The 10022-nt window shown below is 40.6% G+C and overlaps 1 protein-coding gene across 1 annotated transcript in view; it reads right to left on the reverse strand.

The window, feature by feature from the left end:
- The window catches only part of lmna (lamin A), a 42658-nt gene extending 41584 nt beyond the window's left edge, over positions 1–1074 (reverse strand). Inside the window, exon 1 of the mRNA XM_024258292.2 lies at positions 853–1074. The gene's annotated coding sequence lies outside the window, so the exon portion shown is untranslated. The remainder of the gene's footprint in view (positions 1–852) is intronic.
- Positions 1075–10022: the final 8948 nt, after the last annotated feature.

The following is a 10022-nucleotide window of genomic DNA, read 5'->3' on the forward strand; positions in this document are numbered from 1 at the left end:
CATTTTTCTATAAAGCAAAAGAGTCACAATGGAAACAGAAAAGGAGTCACATTTGGCTCAGGTATAGACTTTGGTGAAAGAGAAAACCTCAAAATGTAAACTGCTGTTACATAAAATAATAATAAACAAATTTTAATAGCATTTATAAATCAAATTAAATTAAAAAGCCCTTTGTTGTGGGGCTAAAATAGCTGAAGCAAATAAAAGAAAACCTAAATGATTCCATTGTGGGTAAAATCTTTAAACAACTTTCGACTTTTTCCATATTTTAAAAAAACATCATTGTGTTTTATGAGTATTTTTACTGCATAAAATCAAATTTAATGTCCATTAGGAGTCTATGCTCATTTTAAAGTTTTCAATAAACAATTATTTCCAACTAAACTGAACCACTGAGGGTTAATACATTTAAAAACAAAAAGGTAAATAAACCAAATAGTTAAAACTTTTCCTTATTTTTGGTATTTTTCTTTATTTTTTCAGTGTTTTTACCTCATATTCATTGACTGCAGGAAACAGTTCTGAAGTAACTTCTTCCATAAAACATTTAAAATCATGGAAACTTCTCCCTACAGTTTTGATTGGATGGTTTTATGTAAAAGGTTCGTAGCTCCGCCCACAATCAATCAAACCCAGATTGGGTTCCTCGGCCTCTCTGGCGCCCCCTCCTGGCGCCGGTCGTCCCCTAAATCGGGGTTGTTCGGTTCAGGACGAAGTTGCGCCCTCCGCAGGCTCGCGCGCCTCATGAAAACATGATCAGTTTGGGTCACAGAGTTCATGAACCGAATCACCCCCCCTCCCCACTCCCTTATTCTCACGCGCCCGGAGCAGAAACGCTTCTCCTCGTCCTACCTTCAGTCAGTCAGCGCGGACCTTCACACACACCGACAGTCCATCACCGGTTCTTCCTCTGAGGACTCCTTCCTCTGCACGTCAAACAGCCACAGACCCGAACCGAACCGATCAGAGCCGGGCGGAGCGGAGGCAGCATCCACCTGAAGAGCAGCGCGCCTGATTACACTGACTCAGGGCGGCCTGCAGGCGCCACCTGGCGGACACAACCAACACAACACCTGTTTGGGTTTTCTAGACGATTCTGCAAATTCAATTCCACGAGAAAATGTCAATTAACTAGATTTAAAAAAAATAAACCTTTTAGAGCTCAGGGAACATTAGTCAGCTGGTTTATATGGGAGAGCATCTGCACATGCGCAGTATGAAAATAAATAATAAACAGGTTTAAATTAATTCTATCATTTAACATTCAAAAAGGAAAAACTTTGCAACAGACTGAAAGATAAATAAATCACTTTGAAATATGCAGAATCATAAAAAAATCTTTTAGCACATCTGAATTCTCCTAAAATATTAGACAAGCTTCTTCAGAAATCATTTTTAAAACTTGATTCGAGACTTTCAATAATTGTGTTTTATGTTTTTTATCTTCAAGTTTTTATTACATTTTATTTACTTTTTTATTACTTTTTTGTTTACAATTTTTATTTTTATTTTTAGTTTAAAGCACTTTTTTAATTGTTTTAAAATGCTTTATAAATAAAAATAATGTCAATAAGAACAAAACAATGAAAAAGATGTATTTCCACATTTATTTTGTTTTTTAGGTTAAAGTTAAAACCAAATAAACAGCATATTTAGGTACGGCGGAGACACTATCATACTGTGGGCTGTCAAATGACAAAAAATGTTGGGAATGTTTTGCAGAAAAGGACAAAAATATCTTAAAACTAAAGCAAAAAAAATACAAATGAGTTCAAATCTTTTCCTATTAAAACATCAAAAGACTGCGTCTATTTACCTGATTTTTAAGGAGTGGATTCTCAGTTTTTCACTAAAACGTTGTTATTTCCCATCATAAGCTCAGCCTCATCCTGAGAGGAAAATAGCGGCTTTCAGTCAGGACCCCCCAGGGAGCCGGTCTGACCCCACAAACCCCACTTTGGCCGTGATGGATGCTCAGACCTGAGCTATGAATTGATGATTTAATTAAAGTGGCAGTCGGGGAGCGACTCCGCGTTCCTCAAGGCATCAGCATGACTGCCATTAGGAGGCGTGCAGATGGGCCCAGCTGAACGCTGCAGTCTGCATAATCCCAAACTCATTGTAAATACAAACAAAAACACAAATCAAAGCCAACGAGAATGTGCTGCTGGAGGCTCTCCACCAAGCTCCTAATATGCTTCTCGTTATGTAACAGCTGATGAATTTTACATGATCGACCCAACTGTGAGCAGTTTGTTTAGATTCCTAATGCTCATGAATGATGGAAGGAGCCTGAGGGTCAATGAGGCGGCGTGACCTCTGAGAAGGGCCGGCCGTGTCCAGACCGCCGCCGCAGGTCAGCGTCACGCCCTGATCGTTGTGTCAGGAGAAACATCAGGATGGGATGTTTACACTAGTTATTTATCTGCAGGATGAAGGTAGAACACTTTTTCAGTTTGAAGGACTCATTTCATCTCAATATTTCATTAGATATTGAGAAAAATAAATTAAGACAAAACAAAAAACTTCACAAAAATAAAGCTGTTTACAGATTTATAAAAATAATGAGCCTGACTTAATTTGTGTCTCAATGTGTCTGTTACTATGTGTGGTTGTGTCTTTATGTGGGATTGTGTGTTTTTGTGTGCATCTGTGACCTTGTGTCTGTGCAAACTGCTTGTGTGTCTTTGATTCTCTGTGTCTGCATGGATTGTGTGTCTGTATTTGTGTGATTTTCTGCATGTTTGCGTTTCTGTGTCTGCATGTGTTCTGTTGTGTGTCCACATGTGTGTGGTTGTGTTTCTTCATGTGTGCAATTGTTTGCTCTCCTGTGTGTTTGCATGTGTGTGATTGTGTCTGCGTCTGTTCAATGGTGTGCCTGTGTGCAATTCTGTGTCTGCATGTGTGATTGCGTGTCTGCATGCTACTGTGTGTCTGCATGTGTGCAATTGTGTCCACAATAGTGATTGTGTGTCTGCATGTGAGCGTGTTTGTCTGTGAGTGCATGATTGTGTGTATGAATGTGTGCAATTGTGTGTCTGTGAGTTTGTGATTGTGTATCTGTGAGTGTCTGATTGTGTGTATGGGTGTGTGCAATTCTGTGTCGGTGAGTGTGTGATTGTGCATGACTGCATGTGTTGAATTGTGCGTCTGCATGTCTGTCAGCTCTGTGTGTGATTGTGTGTCTACATGTGTATAACTGTGTGTCTGCATGTGTGTGTGATTGTGTGTGTAGACGTAGATGCAGATGATCAGAAATGTTCCTTCACCACGTCTCTAGACCAGAATGTTCCGCCGCTTGTCTGTTCTTTCAGACCTGGATCAATGTTTGGGTTCTGAGGGGTTTGTGTGTGTCTGTGTGATTGTGTGTCTTGAACAGCAGACCGATTGAACCTGAAGTCGTTCCTCAAACCTTCAGATCATCGCTGCATTTCTCTTGGATCTTCACACATTTATTGATAAATCTAAACCATGTTTGGAGGAAGAAAGTATTTAACGGTTTTTCTTTATTTTCTTCAAAAATTAAATAATTTTCACTTTTCAGTTAAGATGATGTATTCAGCTTCACTGTATTTTCAGGTTTGACTGACACGATTACCAAAACAGTAATGCAGAGGCTGAATATGCTGAGTGTGCAGGAATTTTTAACATCTAAAGTCTGTTTTAGGTGAAATGCATCAAACTTGTAAACAAATCTTCTGTGAGATGATTGTGAACGAGGCTCCTGAAGGCACCACAGCAATCAGAGAAAAACAACTTTCTGCTGGTTCATGTAACCTGAGCAGAAAGTGGAACTGAAACATTAAAGATTCCACCTTAAATTCTGTCAATCCTTTTGTAAAACGTCTGAGAAATAAATTCCTGCAGAGGATTCTCTGATCCTTCATCATTCAGATTAAAAGTGGCAAATAAATATTTACCCCCTGAAGCTGCAGGAACCGGATCGAACCGGCTGACTGAGACGTTTGTCAGAATTCGGACAGAAACTCCAAAAAAATCCACACAGGATCAGGAAAAGTTTCACTTTAATAATCGGATCAAATAATCTAATCTGATTATCAGAGCTGGATTTACAGCCACTATGTTGATTAATGATGATAGAACCTTTTTTTTTTAAGATTTTGAATCAAAATTCAGCCCTCATTTTGAACTTAAATGTAAATAAAAATATATTTTTAATGTTTTTTATGGTTTAGAGTTGAATTTTGACTTTTATGACTTTATAATTTGTTTTTCTGCTGCGTTTTCTTCTAAACCAGAATATCCCATTAACCAATTTATTGTAGTTTTTACATCAATCAGTTTTTAGTCGTTGTGGGCGGGGCTTGATGGACAGAACATGTCATTTCCATCACTATGAGTATTAGTCTTCTCACTTAAATAACAGATTTTTTTTAAATAAATAACTTGTTTCCAATATTTAAAAGTCAAAAGTGAAAACAAAAGATTTTTTTAAATAAAAATCATTTCATCAATAGCGGTGACAGTTTCCTTAGTGTTCACATATTTTATAACATTTTAATCCTTCTGATCGATCAATCTGACTGAAACTTAAAAAATGAAATTTGACGAATGGAAATTTTGAGAACAGATGTGAAAATGAAAAGCCTCCTTCATCTTTAATTTGACTGGAACCTTTAAAACGCTTCTTCACTGGGGGTGAGTGGGGGGGTGGGGGTGACAGGAATAAACAGAAGGCTGGTGTGAGATCACCACCGTACGGGAAGCGGGGGGTGGTGAGGTGAGCCTGGAGCCCTCCTCCTCCTCCTCCTCATCGTCGGGCGTGTCACTGAAGCTGCTCAGCATCAATGTGATTAGACGGGATTGGGGGGGTGGGGGGATGACCTAATCCCCACAAAAAGCAATGAAGTCATCGTACCTGACTCATGTTCCCAGATGACAGCAGCTCTCCTCATGACAGCATCCTGCCTGTTTGTTTGTGCTCTCGCTGATGCTTTTATTGTGAAAGTCTCGTTTGTTATATTAAGGAAGTCTTTAAAATAAGAAGGTTGGTTTGCTTTATGCTGGTTCTCTGTGAGTTAGAAATGACCGTTCTGGGTTCTGATATTTTTTCCAGCTGTGTTTGAAGAATGAAAAATGAAATGATCTAAACTGGAACCGGTCCAGACTGAGAGTGAACACTCGCAATTTTCCACTTCTTAACTGGGTTTGTGTCTCTGGAAAGCTACAATAACATTTTGGGAAGAAGTTTTTACAAATAAAGAACAGTTTGCAGAAAGAGAGAAAGAGAGCAGCGGGGAGAGCCCACACACACCGAAGTGTGGCTTCTGCTTTTCCACTTTTTCAGCCGGCTGACTTCAGGGCTCTCTGTGGATTATGAGCACAAGATGTGGTATCATTTGCATGAGGGCTTACATCATCCCTGCGAGCCTGAGCGGGGCGGCAGCAGCACGTGGTGCTCAGCCAGCGCGTCCCTTTGTGCTGCCGAGGCCTCATTCCAGCTCCGGCGGGGCGCTGGAAGTCCTGAAAGGGACATCTGGCGGTGGAAGTCAAAGGGCCGTCCTTCAGGAGGCGCGAGCGTGGAGCCGGTGACTCTCCCAGCCGGCCGCACAGGCGTGGTGGAAAGCATGGCGTCCACACAAAGACCTGCTGCGGCTCGCTCTGCGGCGCCCTGAAGATGCCGGTCAGGAGGGGGAAAAAAGGGAGAAACGGCATCGCCGTGACAACCAGATGCTCCAGATCACAGAGGATGTTTTATTGGCGTGTTTGGGTAACACGACCTCAGCACTTCACAAGTATCCTGTTGCTAACACAACTGTAGCGCACTTCTACAGGCGCTGGTTCTGAATGGAAACCAGATCCACTTAGAGGCGCCACAGAGGTTCTGAGGAAAAGCTCACTGTCCACGAGGACGGGCTCAGAGGACCCTGATGACCTCGAAGACAGCAGGACTGAACCGTTAAATCAAACTCAATCACACGGGGATAAAATCCAAAACACACCTTTAGGTCGAACAGGATAAACATTTACTCAACACTCTAAAACTAACATTTTTAAAACTTTAAAACCACATTTTTTAACATTACTTTGAACAAAAACAGGCAGGAATATTATTCCAGAATAAATCAACTTAAACCTTAAATAACTTTCAATATAAAAATATATGTTGTCAAAATGATACAAGTTAGAGATGAGCGCAAGATAACATTGGACCAATAATAACAATAAAGTAAATCGATCTGGAGGGCCGGATAGAATTACCCGGAGGGCCGGATCTGGCCCCCGGGCCCTGACTTTGACACGTGCTCTACATAACCTATATTTGAGGAAACTCCTCTAAATCCTTTCATGAACTGTTTTTGCAAACTATATGCTATTAAAATGCCTAAAAGTCAATATTTTCAGAGCCAAGAGAACATTTTTGAACTTTGAAAAATTATTTGTAAAGATCAACTTTTTGAAAGAAAATGACTCACAAAATAAACTCCAAACAAGTCTTTGATCATATTTAAAATCCGAGGCTAAACTGCACAGAAATCCTTTTTTTTAAACAGTCAACACACATTCTTTGATACTTCACAGTTTTCTCAAATTTGTCTTATAAATTATAATTATGAGTATGATTTGGAATTTTCTGGTATAGTCTGGTTTGGCTGAAAATGATCTTCAGCTTCTTCTGACAGTAGATCACAGCGACTGAAGTGGAGGAAGAGTTTTCTGAATCAGCATCAGTGTGTCATAAATGACATCATCATCATCATAAAATTAGACTTTAGTGCAGTGATGGAAAAAGATCCAAATTTTGATAAAAACATGAAGGCAGAAACCCAATATTTCAAGTATTAACCCATTAAAGACCCACTCCCATGAAATTTGTGTTTATGGTGTTTTAAAGTTTCACTCCAAACATATTTTTTCTATTTCTATTGTTCCCAGTGATCTTTAATTATCAGATAAAATTAAAAAGCTTTTGTCGTTTAAGACATATTTGATGCACAATGGCAGCAGCTCATTATAAAATACAATTCTGGGTTTGTGGGCGGGGCTGTTGACACGGGGAAACCCCGCCCCCATTTCAGTAGCTGCATCATTAGTCTGAGTATTTTTGAGCATCCGGTTTTTGGGATTCAACATGATTTGGATTAACCCTTTACCACCAGAACTCCAGTGTTTATGTTTGTTGATTTAGTGAAATTTTCAATCGTTAACAAGATCAACATCATTCCAGCAGATTCTGAAGGAGAAAAGCAACAACTTAAAAAGAAGTGCAACATGTACAGGCCATTAATAACAACAAAATAAAATGATCTGGAGGGCCGGATAAAATTACCCAGAAGGGCCGGATCCGGCCCCCGGGCCTTGACTTTGACATGCTCTACACCAATGGTCCCGCTCACAACTCAGAGGCAAATTTCTAAAAACTCCTGCTGCTTTGCAGAAACTGTTTCCTGAAAAATAATGCCATAATTATAATTAAGAGACCGCACTTTGAAAATTGATCAAAAAGATGATCAAAGTGAAACTTAGACAATGAAAATGTTGCTGAAAAAATCTAAATATCAACGTGAATCCGTTGATATTTATGCTATGCAACATTTCTAAAATAAGTGTTGCACAATGGCGCATTAGAATCCACTGGAGTTACGATGATTGTGTAAACGGTTGTAGAATCTGTCAATAAATCGTTTTATTAAATATAAACCTTCAGTTTTAAAGAGTTAAGATCTAAGGTTGAAGTTGAGGTGTTCATCTTTTGTTGACTTTACAACCGTACAGCTACATCCATATCGGGCTTTTGACACATTTAGCCCACAGTGTTCACACTGAACAAGCAGGGAGGGGCCTCTTCTTCTTTATCTAATGTTCATTGACTATTTGTCCATGATCAATGTCCAAACAGTGAGCTCTTATGTGAATTCAGAGATGCTGCAGAAGTCACTACCAGATTGAGTCAAAGTTCGGGTTTAACTTTCAATACACGTTCAATAGCCAAAGGAATCGTTGTAGAAAATAGTGCAGCTACGCATGAAGGCCACAACACACATTTACATGTCTTTACTTTTCATTGGAAGAGGTCACTTGAATGAAGCTTAACCGTGTTTTTACCAAAATAATCAATCAGGAAACTACAGCTCATTGAGAACTCGGCTGATCGGGTTCTCACAAGTGCAAGAAAGTGGACCACATCAGTCCAGTTCTGAGGTCTTTACATGGACTGCCTGTCTGGACGGACTTTAAAGTTCTGTTACTGGTTAATAAATCTTTAATGGTTTAGCTCCAAAATACTGACCTCCTGACCCCATATGTAACAGCCACCTCTCCAGTCATCTGGATCAGGTCTTTAATCAGTTCCTAGAGTCAGAACTAAACATGGAGAAGCTGCAGTCAGCTTCTATGCTCCACAGATCTGGAACAGACTTCCAGAAAACCTTAATCAGTTTATTGAAATCCAGGTTAAAAATCCACCTGTTCTCAGCTACATGTGATTTAATTGTTTTCAAAAGCACAGTTCCTTTACTTTAAATTCAGTTCTTTTTTATTTTCTTCAAATTATTATCATGCATTTATTGTAATAATGTCTCATTTAATAAATATTTCAATGTAAAGTCCTTTAATTGTATTTGTACATGAGATATGCAACACAAACAAACTGACCTTTTTTAAAATCATTTTAATGTTTTCAGCTGTTTTTCACTAGATTATTTTTTTAAGTTTTTACTTTAGATGAAACTTGTTACTATATTTTTGTCATATTTATTGCTTTTTTGCCTAAACTATTCTAGTTTTATTTCGAAAATGTGTAAATAATCCTTAGTAGCAGCATTTTAGCCAGTATTTTGAGTCATTTTACTGAAATTCTTCTTTTAGCAGCGTACTTTTATACAACCATTAATTTATAAAACTTTTCAGTCTTGTTTCCTGTCCTTAAAGTATATATATTAAGAACAAATAAAAACTTTTTCAAACACTAATATTGTTTTGACCAACACTTTCACTTTCAGCAAATATTTTTTACTTTTACAATTTTCTCTTTTTCACTGTTAAAGGTTTGACTTTTTCTCTATAAACGCCCTGAATCGATATTGAAATAAGTTTGACTCCCTCAGAGGAGAAGTTTCCTCCCTGCATGCTCCTGCATCTCCTTGTTTGTGTTGCTTTGATCCTGGCCTCACACCAGGAGTCACCCTGTTGAGCTCTCCTCCACAGCGCGCCCTGGGGGAGGTGGTTGCCACCTGGAGAGCCCGTCTAGACCTTGATTACGGCCGTGAATACACCTGCTCCACATCCCATCACACACGCAGCGAGGAGGAGGAGGATGCTCCTGCTGCCATGTTGGGGCTCCCACATGTTCTCCGCTGTGGGAGGAGACCGCACACGTTTGACTGAACGGATGGGAGTAAAACCGACACCTCCTCGGGGAGCACAAAGACAATTCCCGCCATTCAGATGTTTGCGTTGCTTCCACAAACTTCATGGAGCTGCGCCCTCAGCTCAGCCTCCACAGAGTTTGTTAGTCTGCGGGTGCCTCCACGCACACGCGCGCACGTGCTGGAGTTGGAGCTTTGTTTCTTGAAGGGGTGGAGGAGGTGGACCACGTGCAACAAGACGTCTGAAGTCATTCATGAAAGCTGGAGCAGCGAGGCCGGCAGGTGGAGGATGCGGCTGCAGCTGCAGGCAGCGCGCGGGACCAGCTGCAGCGCCGCGCGGATGCGTTGGGTTGGGATGGGGAGGTGTGTGGGGAGGGGGGTCTCTTTGTTCACCGGAGCTGCTGCAAAACCTTTTTTTTCTAACGGGAAATGTGCACCGATAACCCCCCCAACACATACACCTCCTCCTCCCACTGCATCGGGTCTGCAGCGCCTGTCTGACAACTCCCTTTCTCTCCTCCTCCCCCCCACCCCAGACACCCTACCCTGCCTCCTATACATAACATCCTCGTGCGCATCGGAGATGACGGCGCGATGACCTGCCGCAAAGCACCCCCCTTAAGAAACACTAATAAATATCCGTTAAGTGTGCGGAACTCCGAACCACCCCACGCCCCCGCTGCAGACATGTGC

This window comes from Oryzias melastigma, linkage group LG16 (assembly GCF_002922805.2).
Source record: "Oryzias melastigma strain HK-1 linkage group LG16, ASM292280v2, whole genome shotgun sequence".
Classification (NCBI taxonomy): Eukaryota; Metazoa; Chordata; class Actinopteri; order Beloniformes; family Adrianichthyidae; genus Oryzias; species Oryzias melastigma.